We start from the raw sequence: 12652 nt of genomic DNA, 5'->3' as shown, positions 1-12652 counted from the left end.
AATAATGAAGTGATATATAAGTAGGCAATATGTTACGTGAATATAGAGAGAAACATATGGAACAAATCGTAGATGGCGCAGTAAGAATAACAAGAAAAGGTCAAAATTGGGTCAAATTAATGCATTATGCATAATTATCTTGCTCTTGCGCATAGCAATTTTAGCCCTTTTCGCGATCGAGTTGAAGCTCTGCGCTGTCTGTGAAACTGCTCACAAATCACGGTTTTAGTCGGCTGCATACAGTATCAATATAAAGACAGGTTAGGTCTAGACTACTCCGTCAAAACTTCCAGCAAGCGAGGACGATTTGTATCAGCTTATCTTTCGATTGTTGGATTTGTCAGTACAGCCAAGTCTCATCGTCATTACCTCGGGCTCAAGGCGCAATTCAACCATCACTCCGTCAGTCCTGCAGGCGGGCCACTGGCAGCGCTGCCCCGGTTGGGTTTGTAGGGTGTTCGGTGAAAGCCTGTGCATCATGCATCATCAGTTGCTTCTGTTCCAGGGCCTGTGCAGCTGCATGCTGTGATTAAACTAGACTCTAGTTTCCTGTTCTGAGTGATACTAGTTTGAGGGTTCTTCGGATCTCATTCAGCAAAGAAATAAAGCTAAGTTTTCATTCTACATTTTTCAGTATTGACATTAGTTTGTCATTTCCTCCCACAGCAGGGCCCTGAAGCATTTCTTTAGGTCCCAATTCCACGTTGTGAGGCAATGTACATGTACTGATACAGGTTGTAAATATCCACAGCCCTCGTTCACAATTCCCCTCCTGACCAACAAATGTCAATGAAAAAAGTGAAGTTCCCTGAATAATCAAATCTTACATATTTATTGGTCAAGACCATAGACATATCAATTAGAATTACTAGACGGAAAGCTTTGTGATACGTCAGTGTGTAAGCATTGTTCTCTGACCCGCCCACTGGAATCAATTGCACGCACAAATAGAGGGTCACTGAATAATTCATCATTAGTGGTGACATCACGGGCGTAGCTGCGTTGTGTGTGCGCGCAACAATAAGACCAGCGCGTATCAAGAACGAGGCTCGGGCATTCAGTATAAAGACATTGGTTAGTTTTGTGTTTAATTTGTAATCATGAATAATAATTTGTTCACAAATTCGATGTAAACCTGAACAGTTTTTCAAATTGCGTCGCAGTGATTAAAACAGTTATTGCGCGTATCATCTAACAAAATGAATTATTCAGTGACCCTCTATTTGTTCAATTTATTCTTACAAAATGGCAGAGCTTGACCCTCCCTGGTCAAGACTCAAGTGGCAGTGATGACAGGACGACATATACATTGTGTTGTGATGTGCATCATATAGACATGGAATGATGTATACATGTGAAGAGTTTGTTCGCAAAAACCGATAAGTCCATTTTTGAAGATTTTGAAGTATGGTCTCTGTCATAAAGTACAAAATAATACCTTTTAAATGATATATTGGTCACTACATATAAAGGTACATTTTTGAAGTTATGATCAAAAGAAGCAAAAATTTTCTTATTATTCTCTTTATTTTTCTTGACCTTTAATCGCAAATATCTCCATTTGGCAAATATGGACTTATCGGTTTTTGCAAACAAACTCTTCATGTATTTATCACCATTAATTCATCGACGATCACACGAACCAACAAATTGGTCCCTGTTGGGCGCAAACACAATTTCGAGAAAAACGCGGATGAAGTTTGGGCGGGTTTCGGATTTGTTTTGTACGTATAAAATGAACTGTATGCTATAAAGAATATCCCTTGTAAGAAAGCCTGAATTCTACTGCTTACTATGATGTATAGTATAAACCTTTACAGTCAAAAATTGTATTACTTCAGTCAATGTAAAGTGAACCTGGTTACATGCACTGTGGTAAATGTAGTGATTCGATGGTTTACAGACCGGGAAGTTAATGTGCATGATCTCCGAACCGTCGAATCACTGAGATTGCATTGGATAGCAAATGATGAGCGAGACTAGAGACTAAAAGTGGCAAGTCCTAACCCTAACCCTAACCCCACCTCTGCAGGCATAGGTATAATTGCATTACACATATGGCTGCTTGGCATTAGGTTCTGCAGTGAACTAATACTGAATGAAAAAAAGAACATGAAAATCTGCTTTTTCCTTAAAAAAGCATTCATTGACATATTCAATGTTTCAATTTCAATAAAAGTTAAGATAAATGTGAAGCAGTATAAGTCAAGAATGATTTGGTTTGTAAAAGGTTTTGGACTGTATTGTCAGAATTTATATTTTTTTGTAACTTAAAACGAAGGCAGGGATGAATTTATTTTTTATCAAATAAAAGTAGAAAAGCAGGAACAGAAATAAGAGTGTTTGGGTGTACCTCAGACATCAACTTAAGTTGGTAAATTCAAATATCAATGACATTTTCACTTCGAGAGAATTTACAGATTTTTTTTTTCCATTTTTCTCAGTCCCACCTGTGCTGTGTACCACACAGTTGTACATATAGCCAACAGCGTACACGTGCCCTAACCCTACCCCATGCCATACACAATCTACCCTTTACCCTAACCCTAACCCTTATCCTAACCCTAACCCTACCGTAACCGTAACACTAACCCTAACCTACTTTCCAGTCTTTAGTCTCGCTCATCGTCAGACGCCCGATCGCAGTTTAGTGCGTGCCGTCACGAAGGTGAAATCGCTCGTCTAACATACTTATGAGCGTTTCTGTGTTTGTGTGAATGTGTACGTGTGAGTGTATGTGTGTTTATATGCATATGTGTGTATGTGTCTGTCAGTGTATGTGTGTCAGTGTGTGTATGTGTGTGTGTGCATGTGTATCTGATGCGTGTGCATTTATGCATGTGTACGTGTGCGTATGTATAAGTGTGTGCATGTGTATGTGTACATGTGTGTCCGTGTGTATGGTGTACGTGTGTGTGTGTTAGTGTTTAGTTTGTGTGTGTGTTCGAGTGTTTGTATGTGTGTGTGCATATGTGTATGTGTATGAGTGTGTCTGTGAGTGTGTGTGTATTTGTGTTTGTGTGAATGTGTATGTGTATGTTTTTGTGCGTGTGCGTTTGGGTATGTGTGTGAGTGTATCTGTATGTGTATGTGTGATTATTTGTGTTTGTTTTTGTGTGTGTATATGCATGTGTGTGTGTGTGTGGGCGCGCATGTGTGTGTATAATGATGCAGGTTTGGCGGCACGCGCACATAGTACATACACATGTGTCGATTCGCGGTCATGACCAAATTTTACTTGCAATTGTCTCTTAATTGACATAAAATTATGACTTTAAAATTGGAAACAAAATAGTCCTTTGTTTGAACTATCTAAAAATGGGAAAAAGTGAAAATCCAATATGTCGACCATTCTTGAAGGATTCGTCGGTTCGTGTGATCGTCGATGAATTGTTTCGCAAGCTAGAATGTCAGTTTAAAGTACTTGGATGTAGGCTTGGGCCAAAAATTTGAATATTTACAATTAACAAGTGTATGGTGTTTATATAAGGAAAAAGATCTTCATGCATATATAATGGCCCAGACTCCAGCCAGTCAAATTGATAGTTGATCAACATATATTTGAGGACATGAAATGAATTTTACTAAACATTTTAAACTTTCCTTATAACTTGGGGACCAATGCAATAATGAGAGGGGTATCTGCCATGTCTAAAATGTAATGTCACACGCACAAACACACACACACACACACACGCACATGCAAACTTAGCTCAAGAGCTTGTTATATAGTGAGTATCATCTGAAATCGGCAGGACGTAGACTATATGTTTACAAAGTTATCGTCAACTATGTCTTCTGTTTTTCTCATGTTGATTTGAGGTGGTGGAGGACCAGTCTGTGTGATGACTGACATTGACGAGAGAGTTGAGAATGCCATTGGAGCCAACTCAGCAGCCTTGGTTGGCATCCTCAATGGAGCAAATTCCTTGTAAGTTATTTTTCAACCAAATTTCTTGGAGTGAACCTGAGTTTCTTGTTTTGTTATGTAAAAAATAAAATCCAATCATCAATGAGTATGATATTGTGTAAAGTCTTTACAACAATGATCTCTTAACCAGGAAATTTGGGTTATTGTATAAGTGAAGAGTTTGTTCGCAAAAACCAATAAGTCCATTTTTTAAGATTTTAAAGTACGGTCTCTGTCATAAAGTACAAAATAATACCTTTTAAATGATATATTGTTCACTACACATCCAGGTACATTTTTGAAGTTATGGATAAAAGAAACAGAAATTTTCTTATTATTCTCTTTATTTTTCTTGACCTTTAATCGCAAATATCTCCATTTGGCAAATATAGACTTATCGGTTTTTGCAAACAAAGTCTTCAAGTATTCTGTTACAGTGTATATCAGTATTCAAGAAATAATAAAACAAAAATTTTATGATTTCATTTGTATCTGATAAAAATAGGTATATATGTTTTTAATCCGATATTTTGTTATGTCAGATCTCTTTCTATTGAATTTACACTGTATCAGTACAAAGTAATTCAAACTTTAATGTATAAGATTTACAGAAGTTTTTTGGGGGGCATATGAAAATTTAATAAAAATGTATAAAAGAAATTTTAATATGTCACATACTGGGGGAGCATTTCCTGCTAAGACATTATAATGATGGTATTACAAATTGTGTTGTTATGATATCACCAACTCATTTGAATATTCATAAGGAAGGGTTAAAGCACAGAAATGGTTTTGGTAAGTTAACTTCAAAAAAAAAATGAAACTTGTTCACTATTTGATAAAGCTCTTTCAAAGAAATTTTTGTAACAACTTTCACGCTTGGAACTGAAATGAGAAATAACAAAGTGATAATAATTACAACTTGCAAAGTGCAGATAACGTTCATCATTTTTTTTTTGGAGGCTCACTGAACAATGAAAAAATAAGAATTAAATCATTTAGATAAGAAATAAGAGTTTCAGAGCAAATCATCACTCCTTGATGAATTACCTTTATAATCATCAAATACCTGATTTTCTTTTTTTTAAATATATCAAATTTAATCAAACTATCATTGTAGTTTAATAAAATTTGATAAAATGTTAAATTAAAAAATATCCGTACTAGTTTCTTGATTTGATTTTTGTCATATTTGGCCTATTGTACAAAGGGAAATTTATTTCTTTTAAAATTACTTGTTATTTGCCCTTTTTAATGATAATATTGACTGGCCGGTAAGAGATAGCAGACTATATTGCCCGATTTGAAATCAAGAGAGGGTAAAGATATAGTCTGGATCTTTGAATGCCAGTCAATACTATTATTATTGAGTGGAAATCCTAAAAATTGTGACAAATGATTAATAGAATAAATGTAAAACCCAAACCATGACCACCGCTCCCTTGATCATACAACTTGAATGGGACGTTTGACATAAACAATGGAATACGTGTAGTTATGAATCAAGTACGCGCTAAGCATGGCTGTACGCAGCAGGGGGAGGGGGGCACCCCCCCCCCCCCACATAAATTTTCGAAATTATGTATTTTTATTAATAATCATTTGAAATTTCCCTCAATTCGCCCAAAATAGGCATTATATTACTCAAATCTTGTAAAAGCTCTAAGAGTTCCAACTTGTACAGTTTACTGTCCGTGGAAATATGACAATATTATTCAAACGATTTTGTGATTTCTCACTTTTCTTGCAGGCGTGGACTGATACCAGGCCGACAAGCTGCATCATCAGCTGAAGTCCCACTACCACATAGGAGATCCCCATCACCAGCAGCTCGAGCCCCACCACCATCACCACCACCACTACCACAAGCTGGAGCTCCCCTGCCACCGGTAGCAGCTGCCCCCCCCCCCCCCACAACCGGCAGCTGCAGCTAGAGCCCCCCTGCCACCACCAGCAGCTGGAGCCCCTATGCAACCTTCCATAGCTAGAGCCCCCTTGCCACCGACAGTACCTGGAGCCTCCTTGCAACGAGCAGCAGCAAGAGCCCCCCTGCCACCAGCAGCAGCAGCAAGAGCCCCCCTGCTACTGGCAGCAGTTGGATCCCCACCACAACCATCAGCAGCTAGAGCCCCCCTGCCACCGACAGTACCTGGAGCCTCCTTGCAACGGGCAGCAGCTAGAGCCCCCCCCCCCCCCCCCTGCCACCAGCAGCAGCTGGAGCCCCACCACAACCATCAGCAGCTACACATTAGAGCCCCCCTGCCACTGGCAGCAGCTGGAGCCTCCCCGCAACCAGCCGTAGTTAGAGCCCCCTTGCAACCGGCAGCAGCTGTTGCCTCACTGCCTGGGAAGTCAAACAAGAGGCGTATTAAAGTCTGAGGGCCAACTCTACAACACATACCTGGAATGGGAGATAAAGTGCTCTCAGGAGAAATTCAAGAAACTTCAAGTGGGGCAGGGGAAGTTGGAGCTAGAGAAGGAGCTGCTCACCTTGAAAATAAAAAAAGGTGAAGATGGACGTTGATGGAGAACACTTTCTCCGGTCTCTTACTGAACAGTAAGGATGCCAAGGGTGTGGCAGTCTATGGTTAGCCCCCCCCCCCCCCCCAAAAAAAAAAAAAAAAAAAAAAAAATGTGTATGCCCTTTGCGACCGAACGAAAATCCTGGAAATTTTGGCTCGGGTTTTTTATTTGTTTATTTTATACTATTTCAATTTTTTTCCCACAATTTTCATCTTCTACAAATTCGTGATCTGTTTTTAATGCAAAATAAAAAGAGTGTTAAAAAAAATAAATACCTAAAGAAAAACAGATGAAAGAAAACAACAAAATACCGACCCTCTTGGATTTTGGGAATTAAGGGCAAGCAAACATTTTTTTTTGGGGGGGTGGCCTTTTGCGTAGACGCTTGAAATGTGTATCACCTACTGCCAATTGATATATCTTGTTCATTTGGTCATCATTAAATAAATGACCTCTGTACCTTGGCCTGGCAGGGCTGTCACTATTTAAACCTAGAATGTATGAGCCTAGTCTTAGTTATGGTTTTGCATGTGTACTCTCATGTTGAAAGATGTGTATGTACGGCTACGGTCACAACCCCCAAAATCAGCCTGCTCGGCGACCGGTCGGCGAGTTTTTAGCCAAAACCAGTCGGACAACGACCGGTAACCAACCGGTGACCGACCAGGCTCCACTGATTTTTGGGGCATCGGTCGGTCGCCGCTGAAGTTTTAGCGCGGAGTTAAAATTTCAGCGGCGACCGACCAGTTTTCACTCGCTGCCCAAAATACGCTCGGTGTCCGAGCGGGAACCCCCCAGGCACTGACCTAATCGAGCGGTCGCTGCCGAGCGATTTAGGGAACAAAAATAATAGACACATAAATGACAACAGCACAGAAGAAAACCAAGAGAATAGATCGAGCGGATGCCGTCGAGCGACTTAGGGACTAAAAATGTTAAGATAAAAATGACAGAAGCACTGAAGGAAACGAGGGACTAGATGGAGAAGATAATCTAACGCTATGTGGAAGAAGCAGGGGGAGGAATAAAAGGCAAAGAAACCCCACCAGCATCTCAGCATCTCAACATCTCGGCAACCAACATGAGGGACATGGAAGTCACAGGCAACCACTTTGGGGCAAAAGAGATGAAAGCTAAAAGTTAGTGTTGATATGTTGACGTAGTAAAATATGGTTTGGTTACCTTATTCATTTAAGGCCTATTGATTGAAGAAGAAATGAATGACAAGAGATGGGGAAAATCAAAATATTAAATTAAATAGGAATAAAAAAAATACTGTAAAATATAACAGTTTTTTGGAGTTTTTTTGAGATATTCTGGAAAAATCTAATCTATTTTAATCTTTATTCCATCTTGGGTGTTCCTCCCTTTTGTTTATTTCCTCATTTCTAGTTATCTGTGGTATCACATAGCTGAGGTTTGTTAGTTGACAATCTAACTTTTAGATCTTTTGCCTCGAGTACATAGGTACATTAATAAACACAGGTATAGCTCGTGAGAAATTTCCGGCAGAGACCGGCGGATGGCCGTCGGTACGCCTAAGGGTCACCGGTAGATGACCTATGGATCACCCGTCGGTCGCTGAGCGATTTCATTCGTAAAAATCGGCCGGTGACCGGTGGGAGATCGTCCTAGTTGCCGATGGGGCATCGCTCGGTGACAGCTCGGACTCTGCGCGTTGCAGATCCCCATATTTCGCCAAATTTCTTCTGAAAATTGATCGGTGACCGACGGGAAATCGACAGGGCACTGCTCGGCCATCGCTAGGGTTTTACAGCCTGCTCAGCATCTCCAAAAACTGCTGGGCGGTGCCAAAATTTCAGCAGCGACCGAGCAGGCTACAAATCGGTCGGTCGCCGCTCTGAATTTAGCCTTTTGTCAAGGCCCTCTCGCTGTATGGTGAAGAGAGCCCAGCTGAGTGGGGTTGCGCGAGGGCCTTTTGAGATCTGCTTCGCATCCTTTTGTTAGCCCTTTGAATTACCGACTTTTGCTCCCCGATTTCGGGAGCAAAAGTCGGGGTCCAATCAGCGTGTCTGTCTGCTCGAACCCGATTTGAATAGAGCGAATGCACGCCGCTGCCGCAGACCTCACAGAACTCTACACACTCTCACAGAATTCTACACACAGAGTGTGTGTAGAGTTCCGTGGCAGACCTCCTCGGGTGGTCAGTGATGCATGCGAACAGGCATGACCACCAAGGCTGAGGATGCGGGGAGCGCGCCATTCCATTGGTTGACCGGAAGCCATTAAAATGAGTATTCAGAAGGGTTCACGTGTCATGAATAATAATGTGTGAAGCAGATCTCAAAAGGCCCTCGCGCTGGCGCGCTCGGCTGGGCTCGCTTCGCTCGCCCATTACAGCGAGAGGGCCTTGACAAAAGGCTACTCTGAATTGTGACCGTAGCCATACGCTCCCTCCTCCACCACACCTGGGCATGTTTCAAAATTGTTGATTTATATCATTTGGGATCATGGATGGGCTCAATTACATTCCAGTTACATTTCTGATTACATTCCAGAGATGATTCAAGGACTTAAAAGATTAATAGTCATTATCCTGCCAAAGCAAAGCTAGCCTATTGCCATGTTAATGGTAGAGGATCCCATTTGCAGGTTTCAAACCTGATAATTTGCAAACTTAGTACCATTTTAAAGTAAATATCGATAGAGAACCATCATAGAAATACATTTAATGTAAGTTATTGTAATAATAATGTAATTTATGATAATCTATTGATTTTTAATTTCACGTGGGGTTAACTCCAAATTTAAAATAAAGGAAAATCTAGGATATATTTTTGCTTCCTATTCCTGTTCTATGAAATAATGTTAGTTTAGACTTCACAGATGTTGTTCTGGGGTCAGAAGCCATCTGTAGAAGAAATTTGGGAAAGATTTACAGTGGCTTGCAAGTTGCAAATGGGATCCCCTACATGTACCTTTAAGAACTGCTCTGGCTAATCCTGGAATGTAATTGAAAATGTAATTGAATGTAACTAGAATGTATTTAAGAATGTGATTGAAACCAACTCCTTTTTGGATTGAATTTTATGGCAAATGTGCCTCTCATTTTTGATCCAGGAGTAGGTAGCTATTAGCTTACATTCTTCTGCATGCATAGTGAGAGTATGCATGTGTTTTGTAGAATGTAAGATCATCTCCCCAAATGTTTTTTTTTTTTTCTAAATTTGTCACAGGCTACAAGAAATGATCATGTCAGATGATGTCAACAAAAATCACCAGTCAACAAAAATCACCTTATTTGACCTTTTATGTTCATATTCTATTTAATCATTTACTTATACAGATCATGAAATAACGTCTATTCAGCATACCATTTTCCAAATGCACATTCGCTAATAGTGGGGAATATTCAGGAGTATTCCAAGTAGCAGATGTGATACTTCCCTAAGTGAGAATTTACATCGTTTGCAAGAAAATTTTTGAAATGTGTTGGTTATTGTTGTTGTTGTTTTTGTTGTTCATTTTCCATCTGTGAAGATGGCTGGATAGCCCATATTCAGCTACACTAAGCTGGTCTTCCATGGGGTCCAGTTGGATGTGGGGTGGGACCACTTCACCGGGTTAGACACTCTACTCTTTGCGATGAATGAATGAAGCGGGATCTTTTACGTGCATGAGCTGTGACTCTCTCATACACGGGACCTCCATTTTATGTCCTATCCGAGGGACAGAGTGTTTTGCCTCTTGCTAGAGGGGACGGTATGTTTACACACAACATTGCTCAGTCCAGACTCGGGTTCGAACCCGGGCCGCGTGATCGTGAGGCAGACGCGCTACCGACTGAGCCAACTCACCGCTATGACTTGTTAGGGAGGACAATTTATTGAAACACGCCCTGTATAACAACAACAACTCTATTTCCAGTGTTAAGGGGAAAGTTTCTGTCTTCTATCATTGTCCATGGGAGCATAACTTTCAGCATATTGTAGGGCATTTTCCCCTTAAAGGTCCAGTTTACCTTTGGGAGCAGTGATTTCAAAAATTTTCAAGATATCATATTTGATGCATATGTGTAGGTCTGTTGTATCATAAAACATCCTACCATATGAAATATTTGCAATAAAACCTAAAATATAAGGAGATATCAGGGTTTTTCTCAATAAACCGTAACTGTATACGGTTTAGACTGGAAATTTTTTTTTTTATTATAACTATTGTTCACATTTTGTGTATTTAACAACACTTAACATCGATTATACGGATTCAAATTTTGACAGTGGTTGTTTCTATCCCTAACTCACATTTTAGAACTAATTTATAGCACTAATGCTTTCATCTGCAAATGGTAAACAGATTTCTAGGTTGATGGATTAAAGTCCATTGTTCGGTTTAATTAAGTTTCCCCTTAAGGTGAAAGCTAACCTTGAAATAATGATGGTGATGATAATAATAATAGTAATAAAGATAATAATAATAATGATGACAATAATAATGATAATAGTTACAGTGACAATAATAGTAAATGTAATAATGATAATAACAATAGTAATGATAATACAGTGGAAACTCGATATAAAGAGATCTAATATAAATGAATACCCATATACAAGGGACTCACGTTATATAACAAACACAGGTATAACCAGATTTCAGTTATAACGTAGCCATTCTCATCCCAACAGATAAGAAAAAAGCAAATATTCCCAGTTATAACAAAAATTATTTATAACAGAATAAAAGTGCCGGTCCCGAAGGACTTCGTTATAATATGAGTCTTCTGTAACAAAGTAATTGCTCAGGTCCCACTGACAATATTTGCTTTGCATTGTCGTGTTTATTAATAATTGTTATTTATCACGAGATATGGGAAATAACACGCAAAAAGTTAAGGTTCCAATGACCTCCCTATAGCGAGTTTCCAGTGTAATGGAATTTAGCAATAATTACATGTACAGGAAAACCTCGTAATAATGAGTTGCGATATAACGAGATACCGTCTTTAACGAGGAAATTTTACCGGTCCAATTTTCAATTGGACATAGTTAAAAAGATGCATATAATGTTTATAAAGAGGTACCGGTTGTAACGAGGAAAAATTGGCAGTCCCACTGACCTTGATGTAATGGGGTTTACCTGTGGTATATGACGCATAATGGCAACCCATGTCAATTTATCACAGACACACAAAGTAAATTTTTCAGATTCTTTGATAAATTTCAGGGATTGATCATGAGCAGAAGAAATAGTCACATTCTTGTCCTACTCTTTGGAAAGAATTTTAAACTGGTATACGATTTCATAAGTAGATATTGTTGAATATATCTACTGACTACATGATATCATAAGGGTAGCCAAAGGGGGGCCACAAGGAAAATTACCCCTTACCTCCCCCCCCCCCCCCATAATGGTTTTTCTGTGTTTTATTGTTACATGCAAACCGACATATATAGCCAATGTACGGACGAAATAGTATTAAAATTAACCAAGAAAATTATCGAAAAAATTTCCTCTTTGGAAGTTTAAAACTTTGCTTGTGCCGCTCGCAATCTTTCACAATTCTTTATATTTGCGTCTCGTCAGCAGGTATTTATGCATGCTTGTAATGATAAACTATATTACAATTTGGTATACAATATTACAATGCCTGCTCATAATTACAACAGCATATTCTATAATTGTATTTGCAAATTATCTTAATAAAAACACAGAATACTCCTTGTTTTTGAGATGCAAGTACCAATAAAGAAAATGGGTGAAATATGGCTTTGGGTTTTGTTGGTGAGCTTTCCTTCATGACGTCAAATGATGAATGTTTTCTTAGCTCGTTCTGATAAGAGTGTAACAAAATATGTACCAATAAAATCATTCAAATAAATAACATGCTATCAACTTGCAATGTGAATAAACAAAAGAAAATTCAAAACTCTGCCCCTCAAAATTTTAGACATAACATTACAGCATACCATTGGCGATACAGTGATATTTTCGGTACAAATGAGCTAACCATTGTGTCATATTTCCCTTATATTCTTATACTTTTCAACTGCAAGTAATAGTTTAGCAGTTGCCTAGGTAACACGGATTGTACAATAGGTTCATCATGGTATTAAATTGTAAATGATCATGACATATTTCATGAGGAGTCGTGATCAACATTAAATTAGAGCCTGCAAAAGGATATATCTTTTTACGAAATTATCCATCCACATAAATGTATCCATCCACATAATTATTCCATAATTGTGTGCATTCTAA

The 12652-nt window shown here is 39.0% G+C and overlaps 1 pseudogene; it reads left to right on the top strand.

Annotated features, from left to right (window-relative positions):
- Positions 1 to 3598: 3598 nt before the first annotated feature.
- Positions 3599 to 6496, top strand: LOC140244989 (uncharacterized; annotated as a pseudogene).
- The last annotated feature ends 6156 nt before the right edge of the window (positions 6497 to 12652 follow it).

Source organism: Diadema setosum, chromosome 22, assembly GCF_964275005.1.
Source record: "Diadema setosum chromosome 22, eeDiaSeto1, whole genome shotgun sequence".
Classification (NCBI taxonomy): Eukaryota; Metazoa; Echinodermata; class Echinoidea; order Diadematoida; family Diadematidae; genus Diadema; species Diadema setosum.
Note: the sequence above shows the minus strand (reverse complement) of the source record. Positions and strands in the feature narration are given on the sequence as shown.